This window comes from Canis aureus, chromosome 12 (assembly GCF_053574225.1).
Source record: "Canis aureus isolate CA01 chromosome 12, VMU_Caureus_v.1.0, whole genome shotgun sequence".
NCBI lineage: Eukaryota > Metazoa > Chordata > Mammalia > Carnivora > Canidae > Canis > Canis aureus.
Genome location: NC_135622.1, coordinates 24,901,021 through 24,922,404, shown reverse-complemented (window position 1 = coordinate 24,922,404; position 21,384 = coordinate 24,901,021). Strand labels below are relative to the sequence as shown.

Here is a 21,384-nt window from a genome sequence, read left to right as displayed (position 1 = left end):
GGGCTACCGACTGCACTGGAGATAGAAATTAACTTGTCTTGGGCAGCCTGGGGGGCTCAGCGGTTTAGCGCCGCCTTTGGCCCAGGGCCTGATCCTGGAGACCAGAGATCGAATCCCACATGGGGCTCCCTGCATGGAGCCTGCTTCTCCCTCTGCCTGTGTCTTTGCCTCTCTCTGTGTCTCTGCCTCTCTCTGTGTCTCTCATGAATAAATAAATAAAATCTTTTAAAAAAATAAAAGAAATTAACTTGTCTTGGTTAAGCCATTTGAGGAGGGCCTCTGGGTGGCGTAGTCCGTTAAACGTCTGCCTTCAGCTCAGGTCGTGATCCCAGGATCCTGGGATCGGGCCCTGTTGTCTGGCTCTCTGCTCAAGTGGGGAGCCTGCCTCCCCTTCACCCTCTGCCTGCTGCTCCCCCTACTCTCTCTGTCAAGTAAATAAATACAATCTTTAAAAAAAATTAATAAACGAGGGGTTGTTTTGTAAAATAGGTGTTCTATCCCAACAAAAACACCACTAATCACTGGGCTTCCACTCATTAGGGCCATTTCCCAGCTGGGGTTTCCCAATGTCAAAGGCTGGCAGGGCAAGCTCTCTGGAGAGCAGTGAGCTGGGGTTATTTTATCCCGGCTGTGATAGCCCACACAGGGACCCTTTCTACCCACTCATTCATTCGTTCACAGTCGGGTTGGTATGTTAACAATGGGGAAAGCGGAAGTCACCCAGAGCCAGGATCAGATAGCAGCCAGCTGCTGGTGTTAACACATTCCTGCCACCCTCCAGCCCTCCTGCCTGGCACCCCAGGCCAGCAGCAGCCCATTTTGTCTTCTCAGGGCGTCCAGAGCCCGAATCTTGGCCCCCCCATTCACAGACGGCCAGTGTTGGGAAGCCTGTGCCGGCAGCGCCTGCAGGTGCCAGGCTGGCCTGAGACGCTTGGAGGTCCACCTTTCCATCCGTGACATTCAAGTTCAGGTTTGAGGGCCTTGTCTCTCCTTGCCATCTTTGCCTTTCCTCTTCAAATGAAATCCCACTTAACCCCTCAAGCTCTGCCTCACATCCTGCCTCCTCCATGAGTCCATGGACTGACTGCTCCCTTCTCCTGTGTCCTTAGGCATTCTCTGTCTGAGACTCTGGGTGTAGCCTGACATCACAGGGATCACCCAATGCCATATAACTGTGACACAGAGTTCCATGTCTCCCCAATAAAAGACAATTTTTGAGGGTAGCGGCTATGTTTGCATGCCTTCCCTGTACCCCCCCAGTCCTGGCACCAGACAAAGGGCACTCATTACACTCATTAAATAAATGCCTGCTTAGTGATCAGTGACTGAGGTACTGGGGAGACCAGTGGCACCCAGGTGAGTGCCCTGAGGATACAGTACATAAAACCACAGGACCAATAAACCTAGATTTAAGATGCAGACCGGTGGCGGGGGTGGGGGGGTGGGGGATGAGGTAGCTGGGTGATGGGCATTAAGGAGGGCCCTTAATGGAACGAGGCTGGGTGTTACATTCAACTGATGAATCACTAAACTCTAAACTCTACCACTGAAATAACAGGATATGTTAACTAAATTGAATTTAAATTAAAAATTAAAAACAAAAAAAAAGATGCAGACCAGTTTTCTTTGCTGGAGGTACATGCTGGCCTCAGACTTTCTCTTCCAAGCAGAGTCCCCTACCCTCTGCGCCAGCCAACCTCTTGCTCCTCTCTGATTATTCCATCACTAGAGAGTTAATGCTTCTCCTTGGCTCCAGGGGCTGCCCTGGATTCTCTCACTATGCTAAACTCTCTCCCTATCACATATTCTTTGCTCCCATGGGCTATCTGTTCCCTCTGCTGCCACTGGCAGCAAGCAGGGCCTGGGCCCAGCATAGACGCACACGTTCTTCTGAGAGCCTCCCAGACCTTCACCAGCCTTCCAGAGCAGTCTCTCTCTCTCTCTCTCTCTCTCTCTCTCTCTCTCGGCACTTTTCTTTTTTTTTTAAGATTTTATTTATTTATTCATGAGATACACACAGAGAGGGGCAGAGACACAGGTAGAGGGAGAAGCAAGCTCCTCGCAGGGAGCCCGATGTGGGACTCGATCCCGAGACCAGGATCACACCCTGAGCCAAAGGCAGACGCTCAACCGCTAAGCCACCCAGGTGTCCCTCTCTCGGCACTTTTAAAGGATGTGGCTTCCTTACTTAATACTTCATTTTTGGCCACACACCAAACTGGACAAGGAATGCATTCCCTCCACACTTTCCCCGCCCCCAAGGCACGCTGGCCACTCCTGTTAGGCAGGTCTGCTCACCAGGTGATTTAGCCCTTTCACAGGTACCCCCTGCTCACCAGACTTCCATCTTTTCTAAGTCTCTTCCCCAGTCCCCTGAAAGGACCTCAAGGCAGGCGGGGCCCCAGGGCAGCTTGCTTCATAAATTTATGAAACCTGAATCTACCAGCCGCCCCCTCTCTTTTTCTATCAGGAGAAACAGTTGATGGCCCCAGTCCAGGGGCAGCTATTCTGTATGAGCCCTTGGCAAAGTGGGACTTAGAGCCAGGCCTGGGAATCATGTGCTTCAGACCTGCAAGGGAGGAGGCAGTCTAACTACTTGTTTTTTGCTGGCCATGTGGCGTTAAGCAAGTCACAAAACGTCAGAGCACCTCGGCCTCCCTACCTGTAAAACGGGGCTAATAGGGCTGATAGGTACTGACCTCCTAAGGCTGTTATAAAGATTAAGTGAGGGAATAAACAGAGGCACCTGGAACAGTGCCGGATGCATAGGGAACACTCCAAGAGAGGTCAGCTCTTAACTCTTATTATGGTTATTATTTCCTCAAGCCTCACCTTAGGAGGTCACTAACCTCTGAAGAATATGAAAGTCAAGGAGGAGAGACCCCGGTGAGCTCCACAGAGGCAAAGGGATGCTGAAGACCACAGAACCCTCTAGAACCCATATCCTCCATAGAAAAGCATCCCAAAAAACTTCAGGATTATGATGCTAGATGCACCTCAATCCTTTTAAATCCCTTATCTAGGAGCTGAGTAATTGAGACCATTTAACTAAACATTAAACTCAACAGATTGATTTCAATTTTGTAGATTTGTTTTGGAAAAAAATATGTGTATGTGTGTGTATATGTATTCATATACATAGATTTTTGAGCTTGAAAATATTCTCTACTGATAAACACTGTGGGGGGAGTGGGGGAGAGGCACCTACATGCTATCAAGAATGTTACAGGAGGAGACGCCTGGGTGGCTCAGCAGTTGAGCATCTGCCTTCAGCCCAGGGTGTGATCCTGGGGTCCCGGGATTGAGTCTCACATCGGGCTCCCTGCATGGAGCCTGCTTCTCCCTCTGCCTGTGTTTCTCATGAATAAATAATTAAAATCTTAAAAAAAAAAAAAATGTTACAGGGGCACCTGTGTGGCTCAGTTAGTTAAGCGTCCAACTTGTGATTTCCACTCAGGTCATGATCTCATAGATCATGGGATGAAGCACCACATCGGGCTCCATGCTGAGCAGGGATCTGCTTGTCCCCCTCCCTCCCTCCCTCCCACTTGTACTCACTCTCTCTAAAATAATAAATAAGTAAAAAAAAAAAAAAAAAAAAAGGAATGCTACATTCTGAGAGAAACTCAAAGGACCTCTCTCCTTTGTGGAAACACAGGAGAAAAGGTTGAGGATGTAATGGGCTGGCTTAAAGGGTCAGCGATATCTAGCATAGGGCCTGCCATACTGTCACCATGCAACAAAAACAGGGGACTTGTGTAGCAGAAGAGGTAGAGGAGTGATCCACCTTGAGGAAGTGGTGTGAGCAAAGGCTGGGCAGAGTGAACACATGCAGTGTGTTTAAAGAGTAGGAAGGAGTCTGGCATGGCCACACTGCAGACAACGAGGAAGGCAGCAGGCGAGATCAAGGTAATCATGTCGGCAAATATCAGCACATGGACTCAGCAAACGTTTGTCGAGCTCCTACTGTGTGGCAGGCACTGGGTGGGGATCCAGTAGTGAACTTGACAGGCAGGCGTCCCTGCCACGTGTGGTGGACATTGTCCTATGGATGTTGGGCAGACCAACCAGCTGCCTGAACCCAGTGGATATTTCTGGGCCCCTCCCCCACAGATGCCAATTCACCAGGTCTCCCCAAACCCCAAGATACTGATTTTTTGTTTTTGGTTTTTTTTTTTTTGCTTTCATCTGCATTTATTTTATGCAGAATTTACTGTCAGGCCTATGTTTTTGTTTCTCCAGTTTCTTCTAAGAGATCTTTTTCTTCCATGCAACCTCCTCTTCTGGTTTAGGAACAATGTGCTCTCTTTCAGTAAGAGTCATCCCAACATTGAAGGAAGAGCTTGCGTGTGCGTGAACCCATCTTGAGCCTGTGAAGTTCTATGCCACATCTTGGGGGTTTTATTCATCTGGATGTGCTCAATGACCAGAAAATCTACCTCAAAACTCTTAAGTTCAGGATTACTCTCTGCATTTTTAAGCATGTACAGTGAAAATTCAGCACTTTTTTTGGGCCACCGACCCTATGTCCAGCAGCACCATTGGCCTGTGCACTCCTACCAGCTCCACCATTGCAATGATGGAATGGCACACAAAGAGACATCCTCCAGAGTTGGTGCTTTTTGGATATGCATACCCCAGATGGCCTGGGCCGGTTCAAGTATGTTCGTAAAGTGAACTTGTAGATTTGAACCTCTTGATTTGCATGATTTTTGCAGGGTTTTCTGGGTCAAGTGAATAGCAACCATTTTCAGAGATCACCTCCGGCCACATACAGAAAGAGGAAGGATACTGAATATTTTGAAAGCAGAATTCTGATACACATTTGGGACACCCATCTGGATCCATCTAACTCTCAAGAGGGCCTGAATCCCCTCAACAACATCTCTCCCTGGACTTGAATCTCTCCAGAGAAGGGAAGGGAGCCTGCCACCTCCCATGTGAATGCTTTGCAAACTATAAAGTGTCCCATAAAAAATATAAGCTATTATTATGATTGATGCTGGGTTGTCATTCCACCTTTGGACAGATCTGACTTTCTAAGAGCCAAATTTGCAGCCTATGACACTCTTCAGCTGTCTGAAGCATAGCTCCCATCACCTCTTCTCTCTTCTTTCCCTCCAGAGCTCAGCAAGTACCTTCTCCTCTGGTAAGACTCAGGACTTCATGGCACACTGACCACTACCACCACCCCTTACCACACCCAGGGCAAGCTCCAGTAGTTCTAGCTCCCTCTTAACATCTGAGTCATGGCAGTGACCCAACATTCACCCCAGTGCTCAGATAGGGCAGGAGAACACTCTGGCAGCCCCTTCAACAGACCTCCTAGACACAGACCACGTTCCCCTCTCTGTTGTTTTCCATTTCCCTCCTTAACAGAGGTGAGATAGGCTTTGAGAAGCTCCTATTTTCTCTATCAAGATGACATTATGGGGGTGCCTGGCTGGCTCAGTCAGAAGAGCATGTGGCTCTTGATCTCAGGGTCATGAGTTCAAGCCCCACATTGGGTGTAGAGATTACTAAAAAAAATAAACTTAAAAAAAATTTTTTTAAAAACAACACAAAAACCCTCAAGTTAACTTAAAAAAAAAGATACCATGGATCCTAAGCATCGGGAACACTGACTTTCTACTTACTCAAAACGAAACTAAAAAGCCCATCTATTTTCTTCAGCAAAAGTTTCTCAAGCTCCAGCTCCTTCTGGAACCTCATCTTGTGGGCCTGGCCGTCAGCAGTCTGGGCCTGCCCTTCTAAGGGTTAGCATCTCAGAATGCTCCAAGGGGCCTAGAACAAGCACCATCAAAACCAGATGCTGGAAGTTCCCCAGGCCTCCTTAGCTGTCCCCAGGGAGAGCTGACTGCACGGCATGGAGTCTTTCTTAGCCAGCCTCCTTCAGTACTGGGCCCTTCTCCCTGGCTTTCTCCCACTGCCTGTGACATGGCCTCTTCCCCTGCCCCCTGCTGTGCCAATATCTCCTTTCCCCTCCTACTTGGGTCCAGAACAGCAAATCTTCTCACTGTGGGCTCTCCTCTAAGTCATCAGCTTGCCAAACATACTCCTTTCAGGAGCTGTTGTGACTGTCAAGGGCTTCACAAGCATCCTTGCTCTTACTCTGGCCAGACACAATGGGCCCAGATGGGAAAGCTCAGAAGCCAAGAAAATGAAAGTTTTCTCATGGGCCATGGGAAACTGTCAAGGGTTTGAGGGAGCAGCCTGGGCCCCAGCAGGCGTTATGATGATATGGCAGTGGTAGGAAGAATGGACTGGGAAGGGGATAGACCAGAGACAGGCTGGGAACTACTGTAATTGTCTAGCTGAGAAACAAGAGCAACCCAGTGGTGGCAGAAGCATTCACAGAAACAGTGACCTCGAGGTACCTGAATGGTTTGGTGGTTGAGCATCATGATCCCGGGGTCCTGGGATCAAATCCCCAACAAGCTCCACACAGAGAGTCTGCTTCTCCCTCTGCCTATGTCTCTGCCTCTTTCCCTGTGTCTATCATGAATAAATAAAATCTGAAAGAAAGAAAGAAAGAAACAAAGAAAGAAACAAAGAAAGAAAGAAAGAAAGAAAGAAAGACCTCAAGAGGATAAGGAGTCACTGGTACGAGGACCAAGGGGGAAGGAAGTGTGGACAACTGAGGATTCACCAGGATGGGGATTACAAGGCACACCTGAGGAGGCAGATTATGACAAGGTGGGTCTGGCTACAGGAGGCTGAGATGGCCACAGGTCTCACAAGAGCACACACAGCCAGGTCCTTGGCTGACGTGTTGCTGGCCCAAAGTTAACCAAAAAAAGCACTTTGCAGATCGAGAGCCTCGCAACTCAAATCAGATTCCCAGCCCCACATCTCTCCTCCCCTGCCCCCCAATGGGGTCTTCTCCTTGACCCTCTCTCCGGTGGGTGCCCCTCTGCCCCACCTGGCCAATCACTTCAGCTTGGAGCTGGGTTGGAGCTGTGCCCGGAGCCTCACTGAGCTGCATCCTAGGCAGGAGAGTGAGACTCCCCCACATCCTTGAGACCCTTAAAAATTAACTCTAGAGGTCTTCTAGTGCTAAAGAAAGTCAGAGAATTTGTTTAGAAGAAAGGAACATTAACTGCTTTTTCTTCATTCGGCATCTAACAATAGTTATGACTCAAGTGAAAGGTCATATTTCTTCCTTACGAAAAAGGATAAGAAATCTTTTTTATGCACTTACCATGGAAAATGCTTAGCTTGTCAAATTCCACATGCTGAAAGGAGGAGAGCCACACTGCACCAGAGCCCTCTCTCCACACCAGGGCAGCTCACTGAGCTCTGTCCTAATCCCTGCTTTGGGTGGCAGGTGATGGAGGGGTTCAGCCGGGGGTAGGGGTGGGTGAAGGGCAGGGCCAGGGGGACAGTTTAGCTCTGGGACTTAGCCAAAGTCTCATAATTACTCTACACTGAACAGCAAATAAATCCTCTTTTAGAAAATGGCTCTCTACCACACTCACTGTGTTGGTTTTGTAGGAAAGGACTGGAGTTAAGAGATGCTCTAGTACAGAGGTTCTCAAAGGTCCAGATCCTGGACCATCAACATCATCCTCGCTGGAGAACTTGTCAGAAATACAACTTCTCAAGGTCCCAGTCCAGACCTACGGAGTCACACACACTCTGGGGGCAAGACCCAGTAACATGTCACAAGCCCTGCAGCTGATCTGGATGCCGTTGAGAACCATTATTCCAGCCTTTAGACTGTTTCATTCCAAGGAAAGCCAGAAACTGTTCTGGACCCAACTGGGAGGAAACAAACTTCAGGTGTTCCCAATTTCATTGGAAAGGTCAACACCAGGTTGAGTTCAAGGTAAGTGGCTCTACTGATTTTAACAATGCAGGAAAGGCAACTACCGTTATAAAGTGAAAGAAGACAATGTCCACAGAACGCAGGTGGCTCTGGAGGGAATGTAGCCCCAAAATGTCTGGCTAACATTAGTTCGACCTTCTGGGAGCCACACTCTTCTCAGCAGGGGACTCTGAAAGGCCTCACCACCATTAGTGGCCACTTTTTCTCATCTTGGGTTAACAACCCCTTTCTCCTCCTGCACACCCTCTTCTTGATGGCCTCCTCCACCCACACTCCACTCATCCACATCAGGCTGCAGTCAGGAGGCCCACACCCCAGCGGGGCTGGCTGAGGCTCCACCATGACCCCCAACATGAGACACCTAAGACAATTGTGTTTTGAAATGCCACCCTGACTGGGTCTGTGATTCTCAAAACTCAAACAGGATAGGCGGCTACCACAGCTAAGCCAGAGCTTTTTTTTTTTTTTTTTTAAGCCAGAGCTTTAGTTGAGGCCATGCAATCTTTGATTCTAGTGACTCAACTAGACCTCAATTTCCCTATATGTAAAATGGACAAAAACTATCTAGTAAGTGTTCATTAAATATCAGCATTTCTGGCCTGGACAGAGTGAGCCCTCAGAGAGGGTAGGTGGAAGCATCTAGATGTTGGGATTCCAGCACCCACTGCCCTCCTACATCCCCCCTCCCAACCACAACCCCTTCTGGAATCTTTAGTGCATAGCAGGAGCTCAATAAATGGAGTGAATTGAAGGGTGAGAGGTGGAAGGAGAGACCCGTGAATGTGTGACTTAGGCAAAGGCAGAATTGATCAGTGATGGTATTTGAGGGGGAAGGAAACTGCTAAACAAAACAGTGTTTACTACCATGAAAGGAAGCCAAAACAGTAACCAGCTAATATGAAACACAGGAAAATCTAGAAAGTATGTAAAAAGGGCACTGTTTTCTTTTTTCTTCTGAAAGATTAAAACAGTTTAAAAAGTTATTCCTTCCCGGTCTAAAGAGCTCATGGTCCTACACGTGGAGATGTTCCTGGGACACCAGAATGTGCTGCTACCTCCCATAGACTTCCCCTCCTACCAAGGTCTGGCCACAGGAGGCTGAGATGGGCACAGGGATAGGGGACCACAACATCACTGATCTGTCCAGTCAGAACTAGTTAGTATCACTGGTTAATAAATTATTCTCTATCTGTTCCATAGAATGAGGTGCCGTCATCCCAATGCTTATTGTGACCACAAGATGTTTGTGTTCTTCAGCCTTCCTAGGACTGTGGGGCAAACTGTTGTACTGTGAATGGAGAAACCACCAAAATCCTGTGTATATACTCTTGAGTATAACTATTAATATGGACTCATCAGAATAAAGACAAAGGAAACATTCAAAGGAGAACAGGTTTGTTAGGTGAGTGGATTATCAATGTTTTTCCTTTTTTATATAATGTGATGGATATTGACTTTGGACTTCAAATTAAAAAAAAAAATATATGGTAAACATATATTTTGGAACATGTAACTTATAGAAAGTTGTTACTTTTGCCAGGGTGTGTAAAGGTAAGAAGGGCACAGCCACAAAAGGACCAGTTACTCTAAGGCTTGATAGCCAAGGATATGGAAGACAATGAGACCTACCATGGGGGACTCTGGGAGCAGAATGGAGAAGATAATAGGTTAACGGAAGGTGGAAATCACCCCACAAATGGAGCTGTATAACATGGGAAGAAATTGCCCAGCCCCATATCCCCTGACCATGCAGATTCGGGGGAGGGAGGTACTGAGCAATCATCCACCTGCAGGGACTGGTGGGCTCAGGTGCTTCCAGGTATCACTTTCTTACCACTATGTGCTTTAAGACAGGATGGGAGACTGTCTTTAAGACTGAGATCTTAAAACTCAGACTGCTACATCACAGCCTCCTATCCAGTTGTTGCGTCTTGGCCCCACAATAGGGTACGATACACCTGAAGCAGTCAGGAAGACCCTACTCCTAGTGCCTCTGAGTTTGGCAGCCTCCGCCAGCCTTTCCACCCACCCTAATAAGCCCTACAGATATCACCATTTTGTACCCTTGCCATAAAGGGGAAAGGCTGACAGCACCTCTCATCACAGCCAAGAGGAAGAGATGGCTTCTTATCAAAGCTACTAAATATTTTATCAGAAGGAAGTTGACATTGTCCCTTCCAGTCTCTAACTCTGATTCTAAGAGATCCATCTGCTTCTTTTTCTTCAGGAACAATAGCCAAATAAGAAAGGGAAAAGAAGACTGACCTAATAAACATGTCTGATAACAGTGAGGCAGGGAGACAAGCCAACCAACACGAAAATGTGGAGGGCCAGCGCTGAGGTGGTCAGAAGTACCTGGTCACACTGCCATATCCTGGCTCAGATTACGGCCAATGTTTGTTTACCAGGCCTACAGATTCTCTTCCTGGCCTTCCCAGCTTCCTATTTTAATTTTCTTCTTTCTCTGCAGAGAAGAATATCTCTCAGCAGACAATGAATACAGACAACTGAGAAGCAGTGAAAACACTCATCTGAGTTACCTGCTAATGTCAGATTACCTGATCCACTGGGAAAACAGAGAATGATAAGTCCAGTAAGAATGGGGCCCCACCTCATTGTTCCGGATTTCATTATCTCAAGTCACACCCCACCCCACCCCAAGCCAAACTGCAAATGCTCAGGTCTGTGACCAGGAGTAAGGAGAACAGGAGAGTCAGCAAAAGTTCCACTGAAGGGTGGCCGGGTACCAACTGTTATTCTGTGAAATATACATAGATACACATGGTCAGAAAGAAAAAGCACAGTTCAAGTTTTGACCAAACTTCAGGTTACTTTTCCGCTAGTTCAGCCATGCACTTTGAAGAATTCACAATGAGAGATTAAAGCAGGATTCAAAATGATTTAAACCCGATCCCTGCTCCAAAGACCATTATACAGCTGAGCAGGTGCCTCCATTCATACCTTCCACCTCTCGAGTTACATGGCAAAGGGCTCCTAACTCCCAGACACCAAAGCAGGCAGCATTCACAGAGAGCCCACTGTGAGTTGCTCTGGGCACACCCAGGGACAGGGGCGTTACATGACATTGTCTGTGCCATGCTATAGTTATGGCTTGGTCGAGGCCGAAAGGCAAGACGACAACGTCAAAGAAGAAAATAATCACATGTAGAAACGAGAAAACACACATTTAAAGACAGGTAACAGTTCGAGGCAGTAATGTCAAAAGGGCCTGAGCAGCTGGTCTAATCTAAGGGTCCCGAGGAAGAGAGCTAGGGTCCAGACTAGGAACTAAAGTGGCTGCTGCAGAATCCGTTGGCCCAGCAAAGGAGAACACACAAGAAGCTGGGGGAGGCTGGAGGTGCTCATTAGGAGGCTGTGAAGAAGCCAGCTGGGCAGGCATGGAAAATGGAAAGACACTGGGGAGGCTAATGAATTCAGATCTGACTCACACGTTGAAGGAGAGGAACACTCTGGTCATCCTACCCACTGTACACCAGCACAGAAAGGCCACTGAAGTGGAGAAGGTCTACTTTTGGAGTGGACAACACCCAGCTAGATGAAATGTCTGTACCACTGTGGATCCTCATATCCATATGGGCAACACCACCTTGGTTTTATTTTTATTTTTTTTAATATTTTATTTATTTATTCATGAGAGGGAGAGGCAGAGACATAGGCAGAGGGAGAAGCAGGCTCCCTGCAGGGAGCATGATGCAGGACTCAATCCCAGGACCCCGGGATCACACCCTGAGCTGAAGGCAGATGCTTAACCACTGAGCCACCCAGGAATCCCATCACCTTGGTTTAGGAGCCAGTAAAGTCCATTCCGATCAAGCCTTTCATTACATTTCAAAACAGCTCAGTGGTAGCCAAACACTAAGAAAGACCCAAATGTTCAAAATGCAGCCTATCCATACAATGGAATATTATTCAGCCATAAAAAGGAATGAAGCACTGACATAACTACATGGATGAACCTTGAAGACAGTATGCTAAGTGAAGGAAGTCAGTCACAATGATGCATATCGAATTATTCCACTTATATGAAATGTTAAAACACAGAGAAAGAATGCAGATTAATGGTTGCCAAGGGCTGGTGGGGGAAGGAAGAAGGGTGATGAAAACATCCTACACTTAGTGGTAATGGTCCCAACAACTCTGTGACTATACTAAAATCCACTGAGTTGTACCCTTAAAAGGATGAATTCTATGGTATGGGATTTATATCTCAAAAAAGCTGTTATTTTAAAAACTGGCTTGACAGGACTCCTTCTAATCCCCTATCTTCATATACAGGCATATTTGATTCAATATAATCTTTATTAATAAGTCAGTCATTCTTTCAACGATCAGTCAATGGGCACCATGTGCTTTACTAAAAATAATATGCCCTCACCAAAGTGCTTCTCAAAATCCTTGGATGATGCCCCCTTTTTAGTTTCTGTCTCCTGCCTCCAATGTTCACTGTCAGGCTGTCAGCCAACACCTCACTGCTGTTGGGGCACCTCCTCCCCCTGCACCTCAGCTGTTGCAAGTGCAGGTTCGTGCTTGTGTCAATGTCGGAGCGGACCGTTTCAATCAGGCACCTGGGTGAGGCTCCCCTCTGCTGAGACTGAGCAGGAAAAGGCGCCAAGAGGATCGCCTTGTTAGCTTCATTCTTTTATTTTTTTTTTAAGATTTTATTTATTTATTCATGAGATACACGGCGGGGGGGTGGGGCAGAAACACAGGCAGAGGGAGAAGCCTGCAGGGAGCCCGACATGGGACTGGATCCCGGGTCTCCAGGATCACGCCCTGGGCTGAAGGCAGCCCTAAACCGCTGAGCCACCTGGGCTGCGCTTCATTCTCCTTTTAAAATGGCAATTTATGTGATGAGTTTAATTTTTCTCTGGAAACAAGGTTTGTGTGAGAGTGGTAGGTGAGTTTGAATCTTTTAAAATACTGCTGCTACTTATTTATTAAATATTATTTATCTGGGGGTGCCTAGGTGGCTCAGTCACTTAAGCATCTGCCTTCAACTCAGGTCATGATCCCAGAGTCCTAGTATCGAACCTCATGTCAGGCTCCTTGCTCAGGGGGGAGCCTGATTCTCCTTCTCCCTCTGCCTGCTGCTCCCCCTGCTTGTGCTCTTTCTCTATTTCTCTAATAAATAAATAAAATATTTTTTAAAAATTGTTTATTGAGCACCTACTCTGTACCCAGCACTGTTCAAGGTGGAGGAGGCCAAATGGTGGTAGATGTTAGGACAGATAAAGCAGGGGAGGAAGAGAAAGAAGGCTGGTGGATGGGTATTGCAGTTTGAAAGAAGTGGTCAGGGAATTGTGGAGGTTACTATTACCAGAGCCACACAGTTATGGCAAAACATGTTCTTAGTGAAGGGAACACAAAACGGAGGCTCTGAGCAAGAAAGTGCCAAGCAGGTTGGGAACAAGAAGTATGGATCGAATAAAGAATGTGAAGGGGGGGGGGGGGGGGCTCATGGTTACCTGAATGTCCCTTCATTACCAGAACACTGTCATTTGGTACCTGTCATACCACCCTACTGGGTGCACTGAGCTGGACATACACGGAATGTGACTTGAGGTGGGAAGTACCACGGTGGTCTCACAGTGGGGGACTAAAATCTGCCTTCTGGAGGGAACATCAAAGAGATGTTTCAAACAGGCCCTGAGGGATGGCACTGTCCATCTCACTGGACAGTCCAGAAGCCACAGGAGTGGTGAAGACCAAGAAACTAGTCTCCCCAAGGTGCCAGCAGGACTCAAGCACCAACAAAGGATGTGTTTTAGAGCCAGAAGTGGGGTGGGGGGGGAGTTGGGGAAGGTTATTCCAACAGGATAAAAACAGCAGTTACTGAGCAACATAGACACTTGACGTGTGTCATCTCCACGCTTTATGATAATCAGGCAAAGGTGATATCACAATCCCCTTCCTACAGATGACAGATAGAGACTTGAAAGGCCACATGGCTTGGCCAAAGCTGCAAAGCTAGCAGACAGGAGAGCTCCATTATGACCTATGGGTCTTTCTACCATTCCCAGCATATGGAACTGTTGTTTACCAACAATTTTTGAGCTAGAAGAATGGCTGTTTCCTGTGGATCAGATGGAGATGACTGGCACTCTCAATATTTACCTACAACAGAAGCTCTGAAGGTTCCTGAGAGGGGCAGAACTTCTCATGAGTCTCCTGTAGGGCCCCATGAGTCGGAGCATACATTCGTAAGCTTTCCAAGCCTGGCTGTTGTCAGAATCTCCCTAGGAATCCTTAGATATCCCTAGTCCTGGCCTATCTGGATCAGAACATCCAAGGGTGAAGTCCAGGAATCTACATTTTATTTTTTCTTAAGATTTTATTTATTTATTCATGAGACACACACACACACACACACACACACACAGAGGCAGAGACACAGGCAGAGGGAGAAGCGGGCTCCATGCAGGGAGCCCAATGTGGGACTTGATCCCGGGACTCCAGGATCATGCCCTGGGCTGAAGGCAGGCGCTAAACCGCTGAGCCATCCAGGGATCCCCAGAATCTACATTTTAAAACAGAATCCCCACCCCTCACCCTGCATCATTCTGACACAATCCTTTCCCAAAGTGTGAAAAACCACCGCCTTGCTATTCTTCTGGCCAAGTGCAAACAAAAATTTCAAGGAGTGCATTTTCTGAGATATTTCATTGGGAAGACCCAAGGGAATTCTGCCCACAGGCTGCCTGCCTGCCCATCCTCCTGCTAAGGCTCCAGTCTGGAATCAACTACGGGGAGAGAAGAGAGAGTCCTTTCACACCTACTGGGAAGCTGGCTTCCTGAGCAGGTAGGAAAAACTAATTCTTAAAACTCCACTCTGTGTGAGGTTCCTGGGCCCTGTTTTTCTTTCTTGAGATGTTCAGTACTAAGATTTGTATGAGAGAGAAGCTGCTCAAATTAGCAGAGAGGTCAAGAAAAATCAGAGAGAACTGGAGCGCTTTACAATAAGGGAAGTCTTTGGATAGCAACAGGGAGGCAGTGGCAAAAATGACCAAGAAGGAGCTACTGAAAGTAACTGGAAAGTCTGGCTTGTCTTAGAGCAGTATTATGGCAGCCAGGAACGCCCCATGATTTGGTACTCTATACTATGAGCAGGGTTATTTGTTCCTTACAATTTTTTTATCTCTATTTTCCATATTGCTCAATTTTCTTTTGATGAAAATATAGGACGTGTCCCCTCCTGCCCCAACTGACTTAATCCTATAGGCAGAGATTGCTCACTTTGTTGAAAATGCCAGGCTTGATGCTTCTGAAAATGAGGCCCACCTAGGGAACACATGGTCTCTGCCCCAAACCTAAGATGGCACAGGACAGCAAAGTTAGCTCTTGTCTGTACACTGTAGGGAAGGCCATATGGAGCATCCCCACTTGCTGGGCTGGGGGAGCCCTCCCACAGAGTTAGTGAGCTGTCGGTTGGCCCTTGGAACCTCATCTTTCTCCCTCCAAGATACTTACCCCTTTCAAATCTACCTTGCCATGCACTAGACTCAAGTGTGCAGAAAGGTTTCAGCTACCTCAGCTTTTAATTACAAGAAAATACTGTTCTTTTTTTTCAATTCTGATCTTTAACAGTTATCTCAAACTGAGTTTATCTATCTCATGCTCAAGTAGAACCAAGCCATTTGCTAAAATATCCTGATTGCCAGTCCTTTGCATTCCAGACTAGCGACTACCAAACAGGGAGCCTATAGTTATACATCCCAGTCTCCTTTGGAAGAGCCAATGGAATAAGAACCCAGACCAGAGCCATCTGGCACTTCATGATGGGAGTTGGCTGTATCCCTCTGTCAGCAAGCACGGATGGAGAATGCACACTGGGTTCCCAGGGCAAACCAAAACTACAGCATAGGGGCCCTGCCCTCCCCCTAGTTAGGGAGACAGCCGAAGCACAGAAACAACTAGAGATTCACTCATCCCAGATAAAACCACAGATGTCATAAAGCAATACAATGACGTAACGTACAAACCAACTGTGTTGGACTTTGAGGTACATAGGAGAAAATGTGACAGCAGGCCAATCTGGACTTCAGGTCATCAAAGCCAATACTGTTAGAAAAGGGGCCAAGGGCAGCCCCAGTGGCTCAGCAGTTTAGTGCCGCCTTCGGCCTAGGGCGTGATCCTGGAGACCCGGGATCGAGTCCCACGTCAGGTTCCCTGCATGGAGCCTGTTTATCCCTCTGCCTGTGTCTCTGCCTCTCTCTCTGTGTCTCTCATGAATAAATAAATAAAATTAAAAAAAAAAAAAAAAAAGGGACCAAATGTTGTGGGATAGCATCCGAAAGGGAAGGAGAAGCACGCTAATTGTGGAGAGGAGCTAGAGTTCATTTGGGACTGATTAGAAGTGAGATATGAAGGCAGCCTGGGTGGCTCAGTGGTTTAGCGCCGCCTTCAGCCCAGGGCATGATCCTGGGGACTCGGGATGGAGTCCCATGACGGGTTCCCTGCATGGAGCCAGCTTCTCCCTCTACCTGTATCTCTGCCTCTCTCTCTCTCTGTCTCTCTCATGAATAAATAAATAAAATCTTAAAAAAAAAAAAAAAAAGGAAGTGGGATATGAGAGGCCTGGAGAATCAGGCAGGGGAGTTCAGAGTCGGTACATATGAAGACACTTTCCCAAAAATGAAGTCACAAAGTGATGGCATCTTTGGAGGAGGATACTAATATGAATGGGCAGGGTAAGGTGTGTGAAGGAAACAAGAGACAGGATGTTATCTCAATTCGATTTCTGTCCCAGGATAGTTGGCAACCTTGGCCTCCTGCCACAAGCTGTTTCAAAAAGTATGTTTAAGGCAGCCCGAGTGGCTCAGATGTTGAGCGCCTGCCTTCAGCCCAGGGTGTGATCCTGGAGACCCAGGATCGAATCCCATGTCGGGCTCCCTGCATGGAGCCTGCTTCTCCCTCTGCCTGTGTCTCTGCCTCTCTCTCTCTCTCTCTCTCTGTGTGTCTCTCATGAATAAATAAATAAAATCTTTTTAAAAAAAAAAAAAGTATGTTTAGGGCAGCCCGGGTGGCTCAGTGGTTTAGCACCTGCCTTCAGCCTAGGGCGTGATCCTGGAGATCCAGGATCAGGTCCCACGTTGGGCTCCCTGCATGGAGCCTGCATTTCTCTCTGCCTGTGTCTCTGCCTCTCTCTCTCTCTGTGTGTGTCTCTCATGAGTAAATAAATAAAGTCTTTATAAAAAAAAAACCACAGAAGTATTTTTACAGGGGCACCTGGGTGGCTCAGTCAATTAAGTGTCCAACTCTTGATTTCAGCTCAGTCATGATCTCAGAGTCATGGGATCAAACCCTGAGTCAGGCTCTGTGCTCAGCACGGAGTCTGCTTAAAATTCCCCCCCCCCTTTCTGCTTGTGTGTGCGTGCATGTGTGCACACTTTCTCTCTCTCTCTCAAATAAATAGATCTAAAAAAATTTTTAAGTATATTTACAAAGAGGAGGGTTTGAGATCCTCCTCTGCTAACCTGCCTGGGCCAGGGCCGTAGCTCCTACACCTTACCTACACTCAGACAGTCAGTGGATGGTGCTCATACTTGGCAGCACTGGCCCCATATCTACTTGGGTTCATGGAGTCCCAACAGGGACTAGGGGCCTACCTAACCAGGCCATCCTTCCCCATACTGCTCTGTATCTTAGCCTAGTGTCCCAACACTTGCTAAAGGGAGCTGGTCTTGTACCAGGTACTAGCTTTTAGTAATCCAACAACCCCACGTTGCTGGCATCAGCCAGACGATAAGGAGGGTGGGATGCGTGACTACAGGTATGGAGCAGAGTGTTATCTCTAACTGTAAAGGTTAAGTAGTTAGCTGAAAACCTTAACCAAAGAAACTGGAAAAACCTGCAAACAAAAAAATAAAAACAGATACATGTGCACCAGCATCCCCAAATGGTTAAAACCATAAACCCAGATATGTAAAGCATTGTTACCCTACGTGGTTGGAGATGTCCAACCACAGATGTCCTGGTAAATGGAGAGGTGCCAAAGAAACAATAAACACATGGCTTTGGGAGAAAGTTACCACCTTAGTTTTGAGGGTGTGCTGGAATTTCTATCAACTACCCTCCCTTCTACCATGGTAATCAGACCTTACAACAGCACAGGCAGTGGAGCAACTATGATTCTTTTTTTTTTTTATAAAGATTTTATTTATTTATTCATGAGAGACACAGAGAGAGAGAGGCAGAGACATAGGCAGAGGGAAAAGCAGGCTCCATGCAGGAGCCTGATGCAGGACTCAATCCTGGACTCCAGGACACGCCCTGGGTGGAAGGCAGGCACAAAACCACTGAGCCACCCAGGGATCTCCCGCAACTATGATTCTTATCTTGCATCTGGAAACTAGGCCCAGTAGCACAGTCAACTCAGGGAAGCAAGGAAGGACGAGCCAGGCCCCCAGGTTCCTCCATGCCCACCAAAATATGACCTTTCTCTACAACCCTCACCATGTCTGCCCAGGCCTAACCAGGGTGTCGCTTTATTCCCTAACTGTCCTCTCAACCCCATGAGGCCCTGGAACCTCAAGAGTTGGACACTGCCCTTATTCCCTGACTCTTTCTTGCTTTACCCTCACTCCTCAGCTCAGAGAGACACCCCAATCACAAACCTGGACCACAGAATGCTGTGCCTACAGAGCCCGAGCCCCACTGCCCCCTGAGACTCCTGCTGCATGGGCTCTGGGTCTAGACTGGACCTTGTAGATGGCAGACACACCTGGCATGAGGTCCAAATGCTATCCAGGCCTGGGGATGCATCAAATCACTACCTCCAGCCTCAAGGCTGATGGGCAGTGCTTTGATTAACAAAACCAGCAATAAATCACTATATTGTGTGCCTCACAACTGAGTTTAAAAAATATGTTCCAGGGGCACTTGAGTGGCTCAGTCAGTTAAGTTTCTGCCTTCAACTCAGGTCATGGTCCCAGAGTCCTGGGATTGAGCCATGAGTCAGTTTCCCTGCTCAGTGGGGAGTCTGTTTCTCCCTCCCTGTTGGCCCTCCCCTGGCTCGTGCTCTCTCACACGCTCTCTCTAATAAATAAAATCTTTAAAAAAAAAAAAATGTTCTATGAATGGTTCTGTGCTATGATTGTGGTGGTGGCCATATAAACCCACGCATGGGATGAAACTGCACAGAATTAATACAAACACATGAATAAGTGAAGGCATGAGAAAAATGGTGAGTATTGATTAAGGCCTGTAACCAGTTAGCGGGAACCGCAACATAACCATTGTCAATGACCTGGTTTTGATCTTGAGCTAGAGCTAGAGATGTCTCCACTAGGGGCACTTGAGGAAGAGATCCCAGGACTCTTAGGTACTATTTTTATAACTGTTAGTCTAATTATTTCAAAAGGAAAGTAAAAAAAACAAAAGCCCACAAAAACCCCCATAAACCTAATCATCGATGATCAAATCATTTTTACACCTGCCAGGACCTAGAAGCCGACACCATCAACATTTTCCCAGGCCACCTGGAACTGGTTCTGTGAGCCCAGCTTTGATGTCCAGCATAGGCAGCTCAGGCAATGGTGTGATGCTTTTGCATTTCCAGAGTGACCAAGAAAAGCCCATCCCAGCTCACTGGGCTCTGGGAGGAGTAAGTGGTTATTTTGCCAAAAGCCCCACTCAGCAGAGAATGGCAGAGACAGGGAGCAGCTTTCCCAAGCAGGACCCAACAGCACTGGAGGGCATATTTAAAGCTGGGCTTGTTCTAAAATGTTTACCTAATCCTTGTTGTCTTTGAAAAGAAGACAAGTTCAAATCCATGTGAGTGCACATGCACACACATACAAGCTCCGCTTAGCCCCAAGGAGCCAAAAAAAAAAAAAAAAAAAGAGGATACAAATATCAACTAAATCAGTGATCATCAAGATTGCAATCTAGAATTATCTCCATTTATAGGATTTACCTACCCACTGGGGACAGGAAGGGGTTATTGGGTTATTACAAACACAAACCAAGGCTTCTTAACCTCTTTAATGATACAGATACCACCCCCATCCCTACCCCTGCTTTGGGAGCCTGGGGAAGCCTGCAGATCTTCCACAGAATGGCATTAAATGCACAAATTAAATATACAGCATTACAAAAGAAGCCAATTACAGTAAATTGTAGTTATCAAAATATTTTAAAATTTTTGCTATGGTAATATTTAGTTTAGTTAACATATTAAGTAAGACCTAACTGTGAGTTTCATAACCACCTTAACTCTGAAGTAGTGATGAGGTGAACGATACTTAGAGACATCTATGTGAACTCTAACGTATTGGAAAAAAATCTCTGTAGTTCCTACTGGTAGTAGTCACAGGTGCTGCTAATGTCACTATGGTTCATTATCTCCATGCATAACTGAAGGAAATGCAAATTTTCAGTTGGTGAGAATGAACTATAATTTTTTTCCACCCAAGTGTTTGGAACCTCCCTGAATTCTGTCCGTGGTAGACTCCAATGAAGAAGGGCTTCTAGAATAAGCAGTTGATGTGTAACTTCCATAGGAATGAAACACTGCTTCACTCTTCACTCGTTTGTCACTCCCTAACCTGTTTACCAATGACAATGTATGTATATTCCGGAGCACTACCATCACCCAACACAAGTCCTGTCCTCCAGTCTAAATGCATCCACTCAAACTGATTTTTAACGTCCGCATGAGACTCTGGCCTTGATCTTGAGTGGGTGAGGCCCACCCCTCATAGCTCACCTCTCCTTTCAGGCTCGCAGCTGCTCCTGCCACTGTGAGGAAATTAGAGGAATTCTATCCATCTCTGGGGGAGCCTGAACATAAACCATAATCCTCCAAGTGTTCCCAGAACCAGGGGAAGAGACGTCAGGATGTCAACAAGTTAGTGCTGAATGCTGATCATAAACCAGCCCTGGGCTTTGTGCTCTGAGCAATATGAGGGTATAAAGAAAAAAGTATGTGGCTCTACCCATTAAAAAATATAATTAAGGTAGAAAGCTTGGATGATAATAGTTATAAGTTGAACTGTTTATGTCTCCAAAAAGATACACTGAAGTCTTTACCATGCCCCCTACCCCCATTCCTCAGAATGTAACCTTAGATGGGTCTTCACTGAGGGAATCAGTGAAGTGAAAATGAAATCAGTAGGGTGGGCCCCAATCCAGTAAGACTGGTAACCTTATAAAAGGGAGAAATTTAGACAGATACACACAGAGAGAAGACAATGTGAAGAGACACAGAGAGAAGGTGGCCATCTGAGAGCCAAGCGGAGGGGCAGGAGCAGAGCCTCCCCTCACGGCCTTCACAGGGAACTGGCCCTTGATTTCAGACTCCTAGTCTCCAGAACTGGGAGACAGAACATTTCTGTTGTGTCAGCCACCCAGTTTGTGGCATTTTGTTATAGCAGCCCTAGCAAATTAATACTATACATGAAGTTAAATATACGGCCTGGGAAAAGAAGATCTTAATTCAGAGCCCAACATGCCATGTCTCCTGATATGTGCCACTAATCGGTTTAAAATAAGATTCTGCTCAGAGTCTGCTTCTGGTCCCTGGGAAAGAGGGGAAG

At 46.8% G+C, this 21,384-nt stretch overlaps 1 protein-coding gene and 1 long non-coding RNA gene across 3 annotated transcripts in view; one reads left to right on the top strand and one right to left on the bottom strand.

Moving 5' to 3' along the window:
- The window catches only part of TCF7L1 (transcription factor 7 like 1), a 160,007-nt gene that overhangs the window by 109,162 nt on the left and 29,461 nt on the right, over nucleotides 1-21,384 (bottom strand). The gene's annotated exons all lie outside the window — the stretch shown is intronic.
- LOC144280753 (uncharacterized) overlaps nucleotides 13,674-21,384 on the top strand; it is a 43,190-nt gene continuing 35,479 nt past the window's right edge. Inside the window, exons 1-3 of one of the 2 annotated variants that reach the window (XR_013349184.1) lie at nucleotides 13,674-14,049; nucleotides 14,432-14,648; nucleotides 20,568-20,811. This is a non-coding gene — a long non-coding RNA (uncharacterized LOC144280753). Of the gene's footprint in view, nucleotides 14,050-14,431; nucleotides 14,649-20,567; nucleotides 20,812-21,384 lie in introns of those variants that run through there. The other variant, XR_013349185.1, reaches the window with a different exon arrangement.